Raw genomic sequence first — 20,174 nt, forward strand, 5'->3', positions numbered from 1 at the left:
ATATTTATTTCTATTTCCTTTTTCATTGTAAGGCACTTGATGATCCATGATTGAGAGATATGGCTTCATAATGCTTAAAAAGGTCATTGAGATTTCGTTTATGGGAGAGGGGAAGGCTTTTAGTATAGACATTATAGAGGTTGTAGCCAGGGACATATGGAAGAGTCCAGAGCAGATAGAGAAAGTAGTAGACTGGACATGTCCAGCAGAGTAGACTGGGCCATGTGTTTATTGGGGGAAGTGAGAAAGAATAAGAGAAAGAGAGGACAAATGACAAAGAAAGCACATGACTGAAACGGCAGGTTGATGGAGGAATGAGAAGCTAGGCAGTGAGCTGTAGAAGTTTAGAGTGGGGGCACCATGAGAAGAGCTGAGAGCAGCCATGATGCCAGGTATTTGTAATGCCGAGAGAGCCTTCTGGCCAGCACGCAATTTAGATGGTAATAAGTACCACGATTAGCCGTTTGTCATTCTTTGGTACATGATAATCTAGCCTTTTGTTTGATGATAAAGGGAAACATAATCTCTTCTGTAAGTGTGTTGTAGCTGAAATTAGAACATCATTTTCAGGTCCCAGGAAGGCTGGATTACTGGTAAAAGCTGGGAAGGAAGAGAAGAGTGAAAGCTTGGAGACATCTGTTTTGCTCATTGCTCAGGTTCCGTGGGACCACCAAGGGATAGGGAAGTGCAGGCCACTTTGGAACAGTCTTCCCTTTTGGTTCTGACGAATCACCTGAGGCTGGACCAGAGCAGGCAGTTTGAAGCATTTTGCTATCTTCAGTTGATAGAAAAGCTCCTGGGACAGCTAAATATGCCCACCAAACTCCTGAAATGCTCCTCTTCAAAGTGAGATGGAAACATCTTAGAATTTAAATATCCTCTGTTTAGGTTTATTTGTTTGTGTGTTTAAGTGATACAATTCTGGATATATGGCCTGAATATTGAAGAATTTCCCTATGGGGGTGGCTTCAAATGTTGCAAACAAACCACTGGGCGAAATGTCCTCGTTTTGGGCATAGATAGGATTCCTCCTAAAAATGGGCAAGCAATGACACAGGCAGAGTAAATGGTCAAACAAAATAGGATAAGCAAAAGTCCTCAGTTGTTCCTGCCTCACAAATATGTCTGTCAGATATACAGGGCCAGAAGGCTGAAGATGATGCTCCAACATTATAGAGAGTTGTGGGTGACTGTTCAGAGCAAACTCTTGTTATTTTCTTCACTTTGGAAACTCCAAACCTGCACTTCCTATTTACTCAGGTAATTAATAATATTCCTTCTAAAGTCTCTGATGGAGTTGAAGACCAGATAGTTTAGTTTTAAAATTAAACTAAGTTGGTCATTTGGGTTTTTCAGACAAGACTTGAGTATGTATCCTGGCTGACATAGAACTGAATGTGCAAAGGAAGGTAGCTTTGAAATCACAGAGATCCTCATGAATATGAGTTAAAGTGATTAAAGGGAAGTCAGATATACATTTTTGCTGTAGGAGCTGAGTCTCCATAAGGACAGGAACAGCTCCTTGTAAATGGAGCTGATACCATTCTTACAACAATGACTATTATAAATGGATTCTTATATGATTGACTTTGCCTCTGACATCCAGTGTTTACAGAAGCATTGCAGAAGCTAAAATCTTGCCACTGAAAGTGTGGCCGCCAGGATGTTGGCATTAACAACCTTGGAAGCCAGGTAGACAAGTAGAAAGTCTAACCCCTCAGTCTTGGCTAACAATTAGTATCCCCCTTGCAGTTGGAGAACACACAGCCATATTAATCACTATCAAACTATCATGGTCCTTGAAATCACCGTGAAGGTCAGCTTTTAAAAATCTAGTGCCTCAGTGGCCTTAGAGGCATTATTTTCTACTCTTTTAGAGTATACTTATTTAGAAGGCTCTCTGTCTCTGTCTCTGTCTTTCTGTCTGCTGTCTCTCTCTCTTTTTCTCTCTCTCCCTCGTGCATGCATGTGTGTGTGTGTGTGTGTGTGTGTGTGTGTGTGTGTGTATCTATGTTTGTGTATTCCATAAAGTATTGACTTTATGTCTATGTCTGTCAATGTCATGAAATCTTCAAATTCAAATGAAAATGTCATGTTTAGTGTATATGTATGATATCTACTTGTCATTTATAGGATAATGCCTCTGATGTCCCCTAATTCTAAAATGTTTTACATGCTCCAAAGTTCCAACATTCATCACAGTGGTAAGTAAATATTGTAAATAACATAAATACTGTTTGATTAAATACACAACACTATTCAAGTACTAAGATACTGACTAATTATACCAAGAAACATTCCTTTACCCTGTCAAACTAAAATGCAAATTGCCCAGCAGGATTAATATATGAGAAGTGTGAAACTTATTCTTTCTTGCTGTGATTGATGCATGCAAATTATGTCACTTATCAGGCCATAGCTTCCCTATAATTTTATTGAATGTGATATAATAATGAAGGGTAAAACCGACATTTCCTAATACGTAAATGAGTTGAAAATAAGCTTCGTTTTTATTCATTAGCTGCCACAGTGGCTACATCCTGAGATTCTTTTTTGATATAGTATTAAACTTTACAAACAACTGGAACATCTCACTCAATTTCTAATTCATAGTAAAACCATTATCTTATTATAATAAATACCTGGGTAAACAAAATTTAAATAAGAGCAGTCCTGCTTTACAGATTTTTTTTCCCTTGCTGATAATGTAATCACTATTGTTCCATTATAAAGCCTGGCAATGAATGGAATTGCAGTTTATGAAAAGAAATTGAATTATTTTCATCAGTCATTCAGCATTAGATTTCATGTAGGAATATAAATTTATAGAGTTTTCTAATCTCATAAAAGGAAATAAAAAACAGTGTTGAATAGTAGGACTGGGGACAGTGTAAGGGGCCAAGGACAGATCCTATCACATAACCAACCCAAGTAACTTCAGAGAAGAGCAGAACTGACTGCCTGACTAGAATATGCAAGTGCCACTTATTTAGACAGAGGCATTTCAAGATCACTCCTTTTTATCTTTACCTGAGAATACAGCATGGTGAGGTCCCGTCCTGACTAGGAAAAAGAAATCTTTTCCATTTATAATTTGTTATCTGAAAGCTTTTTTTTAACTCAACCATTCATTAATTCAAACTGTATTTATTGAACCTAAAAAATTGGGAAGATATTACATGATTAAAGCCTTGAACCAGGATGCCCAAGTAGTCCACAGAACAGAACAGGTGTCAGATAGTGGGATGGCCAACAGCTTCATTTGCAATAGCCTAAGGAGGGATTTTCTGTGACACGAGAATTCTATCTATGTGGAGAGGGGAGGGGAGTGGAAATCTGTGGGAAACCTCTGCAGGAGGATACAGAAGCTCCTATAGAAAGCCTATCTGAACAGTACAGATACTTTGGAGATGTGTCTGACTGGAAAGAGACCAATTTACAGCTTCACACATGATGAACCACAATGACTTTCAACTATTTCCATAAGGAACAAAATAAACAGAAGCAATTTAAACTTGCATCCCAGGTAGTGGAAAAAGAACACATCCACCTCCTCAAGACTGCGAGGTGGCAGAGGTTCCAGTACCTATTTACAGAGATGCAGGCGAGACAAAGAAACAAAGTGATGCTTTAGATGAGGGTCTTCCTTTTTACAATCCGTTTCATGTTTTTTGAAAGTAGAGGATGTTAATTTGTTTGTTTTTCTTTGAGATTGTATTTTAATTACAATTCTTCCTTTGCTTTCTTTCCTACAAATGCTCTCATATCCTAGTTCCCATTTTCATTCAAATTCATGTCCTTTCTTTTAACCAATTATTATTGAATGCATATATGAATATATATTCTAAAATATAGCTTGCTATTTTATTAGGTCTTTTATTAATTAAAAAAGATAAAAAGGGTCTCAGACTAAAACCAACAAAATAATACAGCAATAATGCAAATAAAATGTTTCCCTCACAAAAATTCCTGTGTCTGACTCTTTCTAAGATGGTGCTTACAGGGAGGTGCTTTATTGAGTAATTATCTTATGCATGAAGAACCATCGTGAATGGGAGCATTATTTTTGTACAAGATACAAGACGGCTATCTCCCTCTCTTCTTACCTGGAGAGAAGATAAAAGATGTGAGTGAATATGCGAATCTAAAGTACCTACTAGTACCAAGATCTCAGGCTTCCAACCTCCAACGCTAGAAGTCAGTTCCTTTGAGTTATATGCTGCCTTATCTATAGTATTGTGTTTTAGCAGGTCAAACTCATAAGCACATTACAAATGATGTTCTTCTACGCCCTCTCCTTTAATTTAGCTGTTTATGAGCTGGCAAGTAAAAACTCTTTGGATTCTCGTTTGCTGACTGACAAAACTGTAAGAATCTCCCTAAATGACTGACTCTCCCCTGGGGGAACACTTGGCAATGCTCAGTGTTATATTTGTTAGTCACAGCAAGGCATGGGGTGTTTTTTCACTGAGAAAAACTTTGCAGAGACAAAGATTCTGCTAAATATCCTTGGATGACTAGAAAGACTGAGAACAAATGTATCTGGCCCAAAAAGCAGTGGTACCAACCACAGGAAGGTGTGATCTGAATCTACTCTCTCTGGTCACATTGAGCAGGACGGTGGCTGTGTTCTCTGGGAAGCTTGGGCTGATATGCATTGAGAGTTGGTACCTAGGAGAGAACAAAGGCCAAACCTTTCTGTGGGGTAGTACTACTGTGGAGTCTCTGATTTGGCTACAGGACTTAAGAAAAAAAGTTAAATTCATAGAAAAATGACAGTCTAAAGACATTGCAGCTAGTCCACAGTGGATAAAGAAAGAACACAAAAATGATAGTTTTCTCAATAATAAGATTGTGTGCCAGATGTGGTGGTACATGCCTTTTAATTCTGTCAGAGGCTGGTGGAGCTCTGTGAGTTCGAGGCCAGCGTGGTCTACTTTATAAGTGCCAGGTATGTAGAGAAGCTACATCCTTTGGTTAAACTTATCAAACAAGAAACAATGTGACATCTATGTTCAGGTCCGTTTGATCATTCTTATTTCTCATGCTTTTCATTCTTAAGAGTTGTACTATGCTGAACTGACTAATTCATATTTATACTTTTCAAGCAAAAGGAGAGAGAGCTTAGTGTCTGTACCTGTGCTCCTTTCACATGTGCTTTTAACAATGACATGCAGGAATATACGTATTTAAGTCAAAGGAAAGGAGTCATTTCATATTTATTAATAACAACGGCATTACCGTCACTACTACATATGGTCATTAATAACAGAAATCTTTTGTGTTGCAGCTCTCAGCTCAGTGATTATCAGGTTGGAAATGATTTAGGTTGACTGGGAATAAAAGCTTGAATAGGTACCTCTGCAAACAATTCATGTCCTTAGAAATCCTATCATCTGTTATACCTGCTGGGTTCTATACAACAGAGCAACAAGGGACAGTAAGATGAGAAAAGAAGATGGGAACAGAATGAGGGAGATGCATTCAGAAAATAATCATAGGCCGTTTCAGCGGGCGATCACCTGGCAGCATTCCAGCTTCAGCACATCCTTTCAGAAGCATCCTATGAAAAAGTAGTTCAAGAGAGCCTGAGAGCTTTTTAGGCTATGTATTCACTTTGCCTGGTTATAAATCTCAATCCTACTCTTTACTAGCTCTGCAACCATGGGCAATTTGTTTTTGTGTTCGTTTTAAATTCAGTTCTTTATATAAAAAAATCACTTCTAAAAACAAAGCCGAATAAAAACAAGACTTAAAAAGTACTGCAATTTTTTCAAAAGAAAAGGAAAGGAAAAGGACAGAGTGGTTGGTTGCTTCACCCCAGACTTCTCTTCCACCTTCTCAGCCACATTTTCAACATTATCATTTTGCCTAGTCCTTTCTTTTTTCTCTCTTCTCTTTCCTGCATTCTTCAACCGTTGTTTTGAACTTTTGTGCATTCTCAGCATTTAGGAAGCAGATGGCAAGAAGCTCAGGCTTGGAGCACCCATCAGCAAAGTCAGAGTGGGTATTCCAGACCCAGGCGCAGTCACTGCCAGCATTTGGCTTCAGCTCCATAATCGGAATGACATAGCGATTGGCGCGTATCTTCAAGGTCTTGTCTTTCCTCATGAGATGGAGGATGGTCCGTTTCCCCTTGTGCCTCGCTCCTTCCACTCAGGCAGGTCATTCTTTGTAGAAAACTAGAAGAGCATTGCTCTCATCTTTAAAAAGCTCCTCTTCATCTTTCTCCAGTGCTTTAATTTCTTTCTCACGAAGAGAAACTATTGGCTTGAATTGGGGGTTATGGTTGGACCCATCTGCATTCTCTGGGGAGGTATCCTAGTCCTCATGAAGTGTCCGGATGCCTCTGGGGAGCTTGTCGCAGCTCCTTTCCTCCGCATCTGGGCAATGTTCTAAACCAAGCTCTCGTTGGTGTTAGGTGACTCATCAGCTCAAAAAAGGATGATAAGTATAGGATGTCATGGAGCTCTTGAGAAGAGTGAATGAGTTAATATGCATACAATTGCTTAGACATATGAAGGTTAACCTTCCCGCAGCGGTGCCTAGAACACTTACCCAGCACATGTAAAGCACTAGGTCAGTCCTTAGTGCTAAAAAACAAAGTATTTTAACATAGGAATTTTCTTTTTCATTTTGAGGGTTTGTATGTTCTGAATGGAACTGTTGTCTTTCAAATAAAATTAATATGGCATGTTCTTTAAAATGTCTTGCAAAGTGCTTAGATGTGACCTTTAAAACTATTTTTATGGAATTCTTTGTGAATTCTATATTGTTTGAAAATGGATATGGATGCTGAAGAGAAATGTGCATATTTCTCTAGTATATATATTTAAAATAGAGCAACTATATCAAATACAATTTTTTAAAAACCATGAAAACCTATGACAGAGAGAGAAATAGGTTTTTAGCAAATGATGTTCACCAACATTATATTAAAAAAATCCCACTAGCTCCACCATAAATAATGAAGGTAAAAATGCTAAATCTGGATTATAATACCCCTTCTTATATTAGTAGTGTAATTAACACTCCAAGCCCAATAATGTTACAATGTTTGTCATCTTGCATGTTAGCTATCATAGTATTTGTAACTTATGTAAATATAATACTACACAAGTTTTTAAATTATAAATTCATTTGTTAGAATGCCATTATTTTTAATAAAAGACAGAAAAGTAAAAGAGGTGTCCTAAACTGCATGCCTCTATATAGCTTTTATGTACAGTTGCTCAATTATCATGTTCACTGGAGAATTGCTGTCAAGAGTTGTCAAGAATCTATATGATTCCTGCCTGTCTTTGAATAGGGATATTCTCTTGTCATCAAAGAATCTAAGTTCTGTAAAGGAAGTGTACAGAAGTCATCCTTCAACCTGTGCCTCACTGGGAAAAGTCTGCAGACTACTCCTTCAAAGGCACCTTTAGGTAAGTCCCTGCTGCTCATATCACTAATGTGTTTGTCAATCCACTTTCTCTTAGTTCTCCTGAGGTGTTTTCACCTAGCTGTGTATTGTAAGGGACTATGCCTCTCTCTCTCTCTCTCTCTCTCTCTCTCTCTCTCTCTCTCTCTCTCTCTCTCTCTCTCACACACACACACACACACACACACACACACATACACACGCACACACACACACACTCACACACACTACTTATGTTTTCTGTGACAACAATTTTAAGGAAAATCCAAACAGAAAAAGTTTTGTCTAAGAACTACAGTAGGTTCCCTATTTTGGCTTTTTTACACATCTTCTGGAATTGATAGTGAATGTGTAATACGCCTCACAAAGAGCCAAAACCAAGAAGAGAATGATTCCCTTTCCCTGACAATTGAAGAAGACCCATTGTTAGACTTTAGCTTAAACTGTTTGTTCCTATGTTGATATCACTTTCGAAATTCTCTGTTGTGAATTTCTGTTATTGCATAGTTCAAAATATCTGAAAATCACTGGACTAAGTGATCACTAATATCTTTCTATCCCTGGAATCATTTTATCTCCTTATTTAATTTAATATGGTTCTAGAGACATGTAAATTTTTTGGTTGACTGAATGATTTCTCCATGTAACCGTAGTTGCATTTGCATGTTATATAATAACTTTTGTCTCTTCGCTAATTTACATAGTCTTTCATGCATTCACTTAGAAAACATTTGCTGATTTGCTCATCACGCAGAGCAAAGACTACTTAGAGTAGAGAAAGGTGGTGAGAGACTTGGACACAGAAAAATGTCTGCACCGACCTTTGATAATGATTTTCTGTGAATTTCAATCTATTGCTTTTTTCAGTCTCTTAAGATTTTCTGTGATGAGACTCACAGCCAAACTTTAGGCAGTGTGCAAGGAGTCTTTTTGAAGAGTAGGGGATAAAAGTATCCAGAGGGGACAGGAATTCCAGAAGAACAACAGAGCCTACAAATCTGGCCCCAAGGGCCTGTGGAGACTTATGTACCAAACAAGGACTAGGGATGTAGAGGGCTACTAGCTCATATGTAGCCATTAAGTTACATATGTAGACATTAGCTCAGTCTCTATGTTGGTCACCTAGTAGGGGATCAGTCTCTTCGGACTCGGTTGCCTGCTCTTCGATCACTTCTCCCAGGTGAGGCAGCCTTGTCAGACCACAGAAAACTAACTTCATTGTGCATATATTTTTATTTAAGAAGAAAAAATAAACAGTCCTAAGAAAGAAAGAGTCAAAAGAAGAATGTGAATGTTTGAGTGAGTTTATAGAGTGCTAATATTCCAAAGTATAAAACTTTTGAAAAAGTAGAGATTGTAAATATGAACCTCAAACTCATATGGTTCCAAAGGCTAAGTAGAAATTACCAATTAAGAGAGCAAGAAGGAAGAAGCACATTTTGAAACCAGAAACTGCAGGATACTTATCTGAAATCTTTCTCCTCACTGAGCTACTGCCTCACAGGATTGCAGGTATATTAACATCATTACAAGAAAAAGCACATCAAAGGCAAACAATTAGTACTTGAGAGTAACCGAAGAAACCGTGTCATTGGGTCTCAGAAAGTCCATTGGCTACTGCTATCAGGCAGCATTAGAGCAATGCTTCAGAGGGCTTTTCAGGGTTCAAAGTATTTGCTTTACTGCTGCTGGGCTAAGCAATGTAGCCAAGCTTTTCCCTCTCCCACGCATTCAATTTTCTTTGCACCCCTAGAACTTCTGTTGTACATAAACCCCACAGCAACTCAGTGAGTGTTGTGCCTTCACATATTCAGGAAAACTAGAAACAAAATACAGAGCAATTGCACAAGAGGATACCACAATAACTACCACGAACCACACAGGGACAAGGTAATCAGTGTATAATGAAGTTAATCATGCCAAAGGTGTTAAACTCACTGTGAGACCTTCAAAAACTGAATAGAAAAAAATTAAAAGGAAAATTTAAGGCCTTTCTTTGGTTTATAGACTGAAGAAAACCAAAACACATTATATAATGTAGTTTATAAACAGAGATTAATTAAATATGTTAAGATCAAGCATTATCATTTTAGAAAAAATAATTTAATTGAGTTTTCAAAGTCTTTTACCAGGCATTCAAATATTTCAAATAAATATTCAAAAAAGTTATCAAGAGACTATTAAGTACCCACTTTAGAGAGCTTTTGTGCCTGTCCAGGGGTTACAATTTTACACACAGATGTGGCACATATGAGTTTTGCTATGCCCCTACCACCCTAGGAAGAAAGATATTTTCCTAAAGAAACGTGGCAAATTTCATTTTTAGAGACTGAACTATCTCTCTTCCTCTTACAAAACAACTGCCAGTCATTTCTACATGGTTGTTTGTATTTGAGCTATAGTGCAGGTGAATAATGATTCAGCTCTTTGATAATCAAGGTTGTGCATAATGGAGATTAACTGCTAGAGTCCCTGAGAACCTAAGAGACAGATCAGCATATAATGCTCCAATTCCCTGGGCATGTGAGAGAAAATAAATGTGTATTGACCAATGGGTGGAATAATAGCTCTGTTGACAGTGTGAGTAGAGGTATTCAGTCGTCAGTTGTCAGGCAGAAGGGCTAGATAAGGAATGGAGGGACACAATGGGCATGCCTCTGCTTTCTGTGCTTCCTCTCTCTTTTCCCTCAGACACTCATCAATTTCCAGCAAACGGTCACATTATTTTGAAAGTCAGATTATTGCAGTTTTCTGGTTTTTTTTGTTTCTTTCTTTTTTTGACGCAAATAAGTTCATGGAATAGTTCAAAGTACTTAATGTGTGAACAGTTAATAATGAAGAAGTGGAAAAGAGCTGAAGAGAGTTGGAGACAAAGGAAAACTTGCTAATGAATCAGAGACTTAAAGGAAAACCTCTGTATTGCAGGAAGCAGCACTAATAGTAGATTTTGAATGGTTTCTCTCTCTATGGTAGGAAGATGATACATTTTCAGAAAGGAAGAATATTTGCCTCTTATAATCCCTCCAGAAAAGTCTGCTACATCACATTATTATTTCTTATTCATGTAAACTTCAATATTTTATATAAACTACAAGTTTAAGAAAAAATTATCAATCTATGAGAGCAAAGGTAATGAACTAGCTGACTGCAATCTCTGTTATTTTACAGATTTTCATGGAATATGTCCTGGATGATTCTGTTTTTTATAGAGGACAGAGGGGGTTAGATTTCTGCAAACACATGCCAGGCTTTAGTGAAGAGAGGTTGAGGGAAGGCCCAGTTGTTTTGAGCTCTCAATACACAAGAATGATGACTTGATTTTGGATTCACAGCAACCAGGGTAAAAACCAAGGCATGGCCATAAGCCTTTGAGCCTAGAACTCTGTTGGAGGCAGAACCTGGAGATTTGCTTAGCATTGCTTTCAGCCAGAATAGCTCCAAGTCAGTTAGCTCCTAGTTGAATGAGAAATACTATCTCAATGGAAGAAAGCTAAGAGTATGAGAGGGCAAAAAGAAAATACTGAATTATACTGCATCCATGGCATAAGAGGAGAAGATAACTCATCTTAAAAAATTCTCCAGGTAAAAAAAGAGGAGGTAAAATAAAATGTGACTTGAACTGGCACATTGACACAGTCTGTTCTCTACCACAAAGTGAGCAGTTGACATTGCCAAAAGCCCTATTGTGCCCAGAAACATTCTGCTATTACTATTCAGTTATCAATGCCAACACAGCAATTCTAAACACTTTATGTCACATCCAGATTTGCCCTGCAGGATGTTAGCTGCTGATATCTAGTCATTTTGAGACTGAAAAAGCCAAAACAATCATGGTTACTACCTGGGACATAGAAGGTAATGCATGTTAGTGGTGTTACCTTCTGTAGCTCTCATCTGTGCTGTACTGATCTAAACAGAAATAACTGAATTGGAATCTCAGTGAAAAATAAACCCCTGTAATAATTAATATTAATAGGCTTTCATTGAGGCTGCTCCTTTCCCTAATTCTTTGATTCTTTTATTTTGGAGACATTATCCAGCATATTTTCATCTCAATGTTCTATTGGGTTTGATCAAATAAATAATTTAATAGCAGCAACCAATGAGAATGATTCAAAAAAGCAGAGTCCCATCTAACAGACCTAAGGGCAGCTAAATGTAACACTGGTATTTATACAGTCACAGGGTATATCTCTTGAAGTTAGATACACATTTCTTTGTTGCTTTCTTTCACTGACTCAATGACTATTCAAAGACATCATAGAATTCAATTGTTAAGTGCCACTAGGCAATGATAAGACATGTTTTGCTAACGAGGAGAGAGATTGACCTTGTGTATTGTAGCATATAAGGATTATGACATACTTGTAGTGTTGTTGGCTAGACTATAGAAATAAGATAGAATAAATTTACCATGTAACAATTGCTCTTAAATATTGATCTTTGAACGTTTACTCAATCATCAGCTTCACAGTCTTCATCTTTTCATTCTTCAGTCTTCATCACTATTTCTATTTTGCATTTAGTTTTAAATTTTATTTCCTCTCCTTTTTGACATTGTCATTCTTCTTTCTTAAATGCTTATAGTATAAATATTATGTAGTAGTTACAGAATAGAGAGAAATAGCCCCTACATTTTGTGTATATGGAAACCTCATAGACTATCTGATGCAAGCACAGAAGGCAAAATGAACTCTGAAGAAAGTAACCCATCTTCTTGTTGCTCAGAGATGTCTTGAGATTGCACTCAGTAAAAGGGAATTTATATCAATTGATTCCATGTGCTTATTTACATACCCTGATATTTTGTTTAGTCTACTTTGATCAATTTTTCTTTTTCTATAACACTTATCTCTCTGTTACATTCATCCAGTCTTGTGACAGGATTTAGACTTCAGAAAGGCAAGAATCTCAGAATCTCATGCTTCATAGTCAACCTAGTACCAGAGCAAGTTTGTAAGTCTTTACCAGAGGAAAGAGGAACTTACCAAACTGAGCAGAAAATAAATTTTCATATGATTTCTTCAGTAAATTAACAAAATCCTACATTTCGAAGGGCAGAACCTTAAAAGGTTCCTACAAAACCCAAGTCATGGTGTTCTCAGGGGCTGTGTTAGGTTTGGGAGGCTGTGAGGGAGAAGTCATTCTCCTTGACTAATATATTTTTTCTACAATTTATTTTTTAAGAAGAAATTGAAGGATGAAGAAGAAATGAAAAGAATGGGAAGAGAAAGTCACTGTCTAGGAGAAAGGGAAAGCAAGAGAAAAGGCCAAAAGAAGCCGGGTACCATGGGCTCCTTTCTAGCCACTCTGCATCACCACTAAACACAAACAGAACGGCATAGTCAATAAAGTCAAGGTCTTGGTTTCCCTCTGATTCCTGACTTCATTCATAGAGAAAATTAACTTTGGAAATATTGAAGGACTTGCATTAGTATTCTTCACTCCAGATTATAGAATATGGAGTGAATTACATCCCTCCCCCAAACCATGAAGCGTCAAATTTTTCCTAGAAAGGAATTAAGAGTCTTATGTATCAAATCATTCTGAGAAGAAGAAGAAAAAAAATGTAGGTGAACAAATTCCCACTTATCCTAGCCAAGTAAATGTTGTCAGTGTGCTATAAAAACCCCATTATTTCACAACTTCCTATAGTTTAAACAAAAGAAAAGCCAAAAGTTTGGCAGGTTCAGGCTGTTTCAATATAAAGTCAAAAACCCCCAGGAGCTCATGCTAAGACAATGGGAGATCTGACACTCAACCCATTCAAAGATATATTTTCAATGCCATTCCATTACCAATCAAAACTGAGCATGTATTTGACTTTTTTATTAAACAATTATTGGATTGTGTTGTCTGAAACAAGAAGCACAGACATAAACAAAATCACAAGTCCTAGTTGTAAAACATGTCTTAGAGTAGGCTAGACTGACAGTCTGGTAAAGGATCCAAACAGTTTAGTGTGTATAGTGCTGACAACACACCTACAAATACTACAAGAGTTTTCTTTCTAAGGTGCCAAAGGAAGGACCAGTCAAAAATGTACAGGACAGAGAGAATGCTTGTTAATTTACTATGAATGACATTTATTTATTTATTTATTTATTTATTTATTTATTTTTGAGACCAGGTTTCCCTGTGTAGCTTTGAATGTGTTTCTATTTTTTTATGATACCTTTTTAGAAAAGGAAAGTTGTTTAACTTTAATATTCAGAATACAGTACAATTTTTTCCAGATAGAATGTCGTATCCTGTTAACCGAACAGATATTCTTGAGGTGAGTTGAGAGAAGGGATAATTTCTGAATTTTTCAATGTCTTAGATATGACTGAATATCATAGATGAATGAAGACATACAAAAAAATTTACAACTTTAACAGTAAACATTCATCACCACGGAACATCTGGATCTACCAACTTTACTATCATATCATTTTACTTAAAGATGAGACAGGCATTGGCTATTTCATGTTTTGGAAAGCAATTATAGAAACACCTCAGCTTTCATGGCTCTTTCTCCTTTATTCTTATATTCTTTATAGTACACATATACTGAGCGAAATGAAATGAAAGTCTTTATGGAAGGTAAAAATGTTAGCTCTGTGTAACACAAACTCCAGAAATGTTTTAATTACTGTATTTTTATTGATGTGCAACAATTGAGTATACTTCTAAAGTTTATAATAAAACTTTATAGTTATATCTCACATAAACTATCACAATAACTTTGTGAGGACCAGAGTATATTATTCTTACCCAGAAAGCAGTGAAATGCCCTCCCAAGAGATTAAGTTATTTACACAAGATGAAAAAGCTTCCAAATGCCATAATTAGTGTCTGAATTATCTTGAGACTCCAATTATAAAACACTTTCCATTGAAACAAGATCATCATACTGATGGTTTTCAGTAAGTACTATGTCACTCAATTTAGTAACACTTTATGTGATTTACGTATTTTAAAATAGTGAAAGGATGGACCTTAAGATGGATATAGGTGTTATCCATCCATCCACTGATGCATATGCATGTAGAATGACACAGTCACTGATATTGTCCTGCCAGACTCTTCGGCTGAAGAAACCATGAGATTGTGTATGTTAATTTTTCCTTAAAAGGACAACCATATTGCTTTTAATTTTTTTTTTTTACCTTATGAATCTCTCACTATGTGATCAAGAAATATAAATCATGTGGTTTCACCTTCTCATAAAAGTGTCTAATTAAGATTAAACTTGTCCCTGTGGTAAATGTAAAATGATTTAATTATAATCAAAATGCTCTCAATTGAATAGCTTCGGTTTCAAAGAGTCACTCTCCTAGTGCTAAGAAGCTCATTAAATTCAATTTGCAGTAATGTACTGCTGTCATGTTTCCTTTCTGAACCACAGTATTACATTAAAGTTCTTTGATTATTTCCCTGTAGGGTAGCATTAATGTGACACACCGTGTGAAAGAAAAGCTCAAATGAGACTCAAAGATGCACTACTTTATTTCAAAAATTTCTCAATAGATGTTAATGTTTAGCAGCATGAAAAATACGCAATAAAAAGCAGTCTGTCTTTGGAACATGGGAAAACAAATTTTATTACTGTTTGTCCTGCAACACTGGTAATTCTGCATCTGTGTAACTACAAAGACATGTGCGTTATGGTAGATGGTGCATTTTGTTTATTTTCTAAGTATCCCCGGCATTTGATTTCATATTTTAAATGATGTTCTGATTTTATTCTTTTCACTTTCATGACCCTGAATATGTGAAATCATTGCTTTCAAGATATAGGCAAAAATAAGAGAAAATTGAAGGTGAGAAAAAAAATCAGGAAGCAAAACAGAGAATTATAGTTCTAACTTGGTTATTTTATTAAATTAATGGATAATTCATATTTAAATTAATATAATTATATTTAAATTAATTAAATTAACAACTTTTTTAAAAATAGAAGCATTCAATTCTTTTATATTTATTCAATTAATGTAGAGTGACAGCATGCATGTGCTAATTGGAGGTTAAAAAATAAGCCCTCTCCGAATTTTGGGGATACAATTACATCAGCAGGCTCAGTGATGCCTCAGCAATCTCACCAGCCTTTCCATTCACATTTTTTTATATTAGGTATCAAATTTGCATCAAAAACAATAGGAAAACAAAGTTGTCTTCATATATATACATATGAAAAGGTTGCCTGATAACATATTACAGCATGTGATAAAAGTATCAGCGTGTTTTGTATAACAGATGTTGCCCTATGTATTTAGACGTAAATATGAAAACAAAATATACTTTATTCTTTTCTTTCTAAAATAGAAGATTTGGTAATTATATACATTTTATTTTAAAAATAAATGTTTTCTTATTGCACTATATCAACAACAAAATGATAGTCAATTCAAATAGCCATAGCAACACAATTTCTTCATTGTTAGATCATTTGGTAGAAACTAAATGTTTTTGATAATTTGTATTTGATTGTTAGTGAACAAATATATGATTTACCTATTACTACTACAGATATTGTTGCACTTTTTACCTTTGTATTTGCCTGTTAATGTATTTTACACATTGAAACATCATGAATTTCATCAATGCTGATTATTCCTCTTACATATTGTTCATTCAGAAGCCATTGGATCTTTTTGGGAAAAGATTATATTTTGGAATAGAGGTAAGTTCTTAACAGATAGACAAATTAATTTATGTATTTCTTTTAATCATCTCATAAGCAAATATAGCTAGAAGTCAGTAGCAATGGAAACTACAAAAACAACACAAGTACATACAGAATAAAAAAATGTGCTCATACAGAATGAAAAACATGCTCTTTATTGCTCAATAGGTAATGGAATAAACAAAGGGTGGAATGAAACAATAATTTAAAAAGAAGCCATTTACTTGAAAGAAAGCAAGAAAAATATTTAGGACAGTTTGGAGGAGGAAAAACAAAGAAATAATGTTGAAATATATATAGCACATTGGCCTCTAGAGAAAAAATAAAATAAGTAAATATTAAAAAGAGATGAAATTTAACTAAAAATGAAAACTTTTCAGAACTTTTGTGATATGACAAATCCATTTTTAAATATGAAGCTTTGACCATGAGCGATTTCACAAAATATCAGAAATAAATCAAGTAAATCATTAAATAATGCATGTGTAAGTCTTAGAAAAGCAAGAAAATTGAACTTGAAGTCAACAAATAGGAGCAAATAATAAATGTAAAGGTAGAAATCAATGAGACTAAGATAATTTTACCAGGAGTTAACAAAGAACTGCTTCTTTGTAAAGATAGAGAAGATTGTAAATCCTTACCTAAATGAATAAAATTTTAAACAAATAAAAGATTCTTATAAAAATGCAACAGATGCAGTCAATCTATTGTATCAATATGAACTGTTTTAAAACTTATATCTCACATTGGCGTTGTGAGATATAGCATTCTTCATTGTTTTTTAAACAACGAAGAAACTGAAGAAGCCAATAGAAGATAGAAATATGGCCCCTGATCATTGACAAACATAAATAACTTTGTTAATATGGGTCTATAACCAAATTTATTCACACACTCATCACAACGCACATAAAATTTCCAGTGATCCTAAAGTTCACAGAATAACATATTACACCCCTAATCGCAGCAAAAGCAAAGTTGAAGATGTCACAATGCCTGATTTCAAATTGTATTGCATAACTATAACAAAATAAAGAGCATGTTGCCATCTCAGTCAGGAGCTCAGATGAATGCAATAGAATGTAGGGCCTAGAAATAAAGTCACCCAGTTTCTACCACAGACTATTTTTCTAAACTCTCAAAAGAGAACATGAGAAAAAAGAAGAAAATGCTCTTCAATAACGGATGCTGTTAGAAAGCAGGGCATCAACAAGTAGAACAGTAATACTAGAACTGTCTCACACAGAACGGAAATAAGTATAAAGTAGTGAAAAATGATGTGTAAGTCTTGAAACTTTAGAAGTGCTAAAAGGAAATGAATGAAATGCACTCAAGGAACAGGCCTGGGCATAGACTTCTGTGATAGCCTGGGAAATGAGAGCGAGACCTGAGATAGCTTTCATGTCAAAAGCTTCGGCACAGCCAAGGAAAGAGTCACTAGAGCAAAGCAACAGTCTATACAGATGGAGAAAGTCCTTGTCCATGACACATGATTGTTACCTATAGCATATGAACATTTCAAAAGTTTGAAAAACCAAAATCACAATATCATCTGGTTAATAAATGAGTAAATGAATTGATCTAACTATTCTCAAAATTGCAAAATGACCCATAATTGTTTGATGAGACAATGTTTAATGACTTAGGCCATCAGAGAAAAGCAAAGCAACGCTACACCGAGATTCTATCTTACTGTAGTCAGAAAGCATATGGCTGCCATGAAGGAACATGACAACAAATGATAATAAGAATATAGAAGAAAAATTAACACCTCAAACAATTAGTTTGAAAGAAAATTAGTGCAGCCACTGTGGAAAGTAGTATGAAATTACTAAAAAAAAAAAAAAAAAAAAAAAAAAAAAAAAAAAAAAAAAAAAGCCTAACAATAAAATAAGTTCCAGTTGTGCCATTCCTGGCACACTCAAGAAACTCATAAATCCATGTACCATGAAGATGCATGTTCATTAATGTTCACTGTGGTATTGTTAATAATATCCAAGGCATGGAATCAACCTATGTGTTGATTAACAGATGAGTGGATGAAGAACTCCATGTTACATGTTACATGTAAACACCTTTGAGTCTTATGCAGCTACAAAGAACAAAATTACTCTTCTCTCAAAGAAAATAGTACTTGAGGCCACATTAAGTGAAACTGACCATACAAATATAACATATTCTTAAACATATGCTGAATCTAAATTCTAAAGTTAAAGTTATATGAGACATAGAAAGAATAAGGGGACAAGTTGAGGCTGGATAGAAAATACTTAGAAGGGAAATGACAAAACTACAAATTGTTTCTCTTGCAATAATTTTTGCTGCTTTTTACTTACGTATAATACAACCTTTTCTATTTTGAAGCAAACCTGCATTTGATGAACACTGCTCTCATTCTGAGAACCTTTGGCTCCTGTGAAATTGGCCTTTTATTAACAAATAACTGAAATGTGCTGAAGTCAATGATTGTTTTTAAGAAAGACCATTCTTTTCCATTTCAGCCCCCTCTCCAAAGACGTCGGTTGTTGGTGGCTACTTCTATTCCCCATTATTTAGCAATGTAACTCAGTAAAGAAAAAGAAATATCTATTGTTTGAGCTAGAGTTTTCATCTCTTAATTCTACATAATAGACTCCATTTGCCAAAGCCATATAGTTAACATTTAGATTGGTCACTATATAATTATGTCATTTAATTATTATATTAATCTAAGTTTTTGTTGTATTTAAATATTTTCAATTTAGCTTTGTGTTTGTAAATTGCAAAAATTACAAAGCAGGGCTTTGAGGAATCCAAGCCCTTACTACCACAAATGTGAAATTCCATAGCGTAAATGTATGTATGTATGTATACACACACACACACACACACACACACACACACACACACACACACACACACACACATATATATATATATATATATATATATAGAGAGAGAGAGAGAGAGAGAGAGAGAGAGAGAGAGAGGACAGGCATTTCACATGTGTTTCTCATTCAATCCATAGTCAAGAACGTGAAACAAAATGGCTGGGTAACTCATTCAAAACAGCAAAGCTTGCAGGTCCTATACCTGGGATTTGAAAAGGATGCTCAGCTCAAGACTTCCTATATTTTACCATTATCTCTAAGATGCAGTGAAAGAGGTAGAAAAATCTGTATAGAGATATAGGTATAGGCGGCTCATCCATAGAGGAGAGGCCACTTACAGGGATATTATAAATTACCTTAAGTGAGCACCATTATTGCCATTTTTAGTCCCATATAATCCTAAATACAAATTCCTTAGTATCACCTACCCCTAGGGTTCTCTGTAGTTGGGACTTCTGCATTCTACTCTTGCCTAATGTCACATTTCTTCAATTACTTCATGCAGTTCAATCCTTTAAGCATTGTGTTCCATGCTAATTACCATTCTGCAATTTCACTGTGGCTATCTCCTAGGTTTAGCTCTGTATCTGCGTAAGCATTGGATGTTTACACTGGTATGATTTGTATAAAAACGAGTGGGGCAGTGAGCTTATTATCATTGGAACTTATCGTTGAATTCCTATGGTATGCAATTTTTCTTCTTTTTAAAAATTTTTTCAGATTATATACAGCTTGTTATTCCCTCACTTGTATCTTCTGATTCTTACTCTCCCTCCCTCTTTTGCTCTCTCCTCCTCCCCTACACCTCTGATAAAAGGGAACCTCCTCCCCTACCACATGACCAAAGTCTATCAGGTCTCATCCAGATAGCCAGCTTCATCTTCTTCTGTGTGCCACTAGAGGCCTCCCCACCAAAGGTAAGTGATCAACTATTTTTTAAAATGTTAATTTCTAAGCCTGGCAGTGTTGGCTCACACCATTAATCCCAGCACTTGGGAGACAGAGGCAGATATCTGAGTTCATTGCCAGCCTGGTCTACAGCGTGACTTCCAGGACTGTCAGGGATATACAGAGAAAACCTATCTCAAAAAACAAACAAACAAACAAACAAACCCAACAACTAAACAAACAGACAAAACCCTTTATTTTAAAATAGTAAGAGACTGAGTGGTAGTGTTCTAGTAAATTTTGGTGTAAATGCTATAAAAGCCAA

At 35.7% G+C, this 20,174-nt stretch overlaps 1 protein-coding gene and 1 pseudogene across 7 annotated transcripts in view; both read right to left on the reverse strand.

The window, feature by feature from the left end:
- Positions 1-20,174, reverse strand: part of LRRC4C (leucine rich repeat containing 4C) — a 1,246,033-nt gene that overhangs the window by 532,980 nt on the left and 692,879 nt on the right. The gene's annotated exons all lie outside the window — the stretch shown is intronic.
- The window catches only part of LOC311593772 (ran-specific GTPase-activating protein-like), a 39,334-nt pseudogene continuing 24,883 nt past the window's right edge, over positions 5,724-20,174 (reverse strand). Inside the window, exon 3 of the transcript in view lies at positions 5,724-6,321. The product of the transcript in view is annotated as a ran-specific GTPase-activating protein-like (transcript). The remainder of the gene's footprint in view (positions 6,322-20,174) is intronic.

Source organism: Acomys minous (assembly GCF_964271855.1).
Source record: "Acomys minous genome assembly, chromosome: 3".
NCBI lineage: Eukaryota > Metazoa > Chordata > Mammalia > Rodentia > Muridae > Acomys > Acomys minous.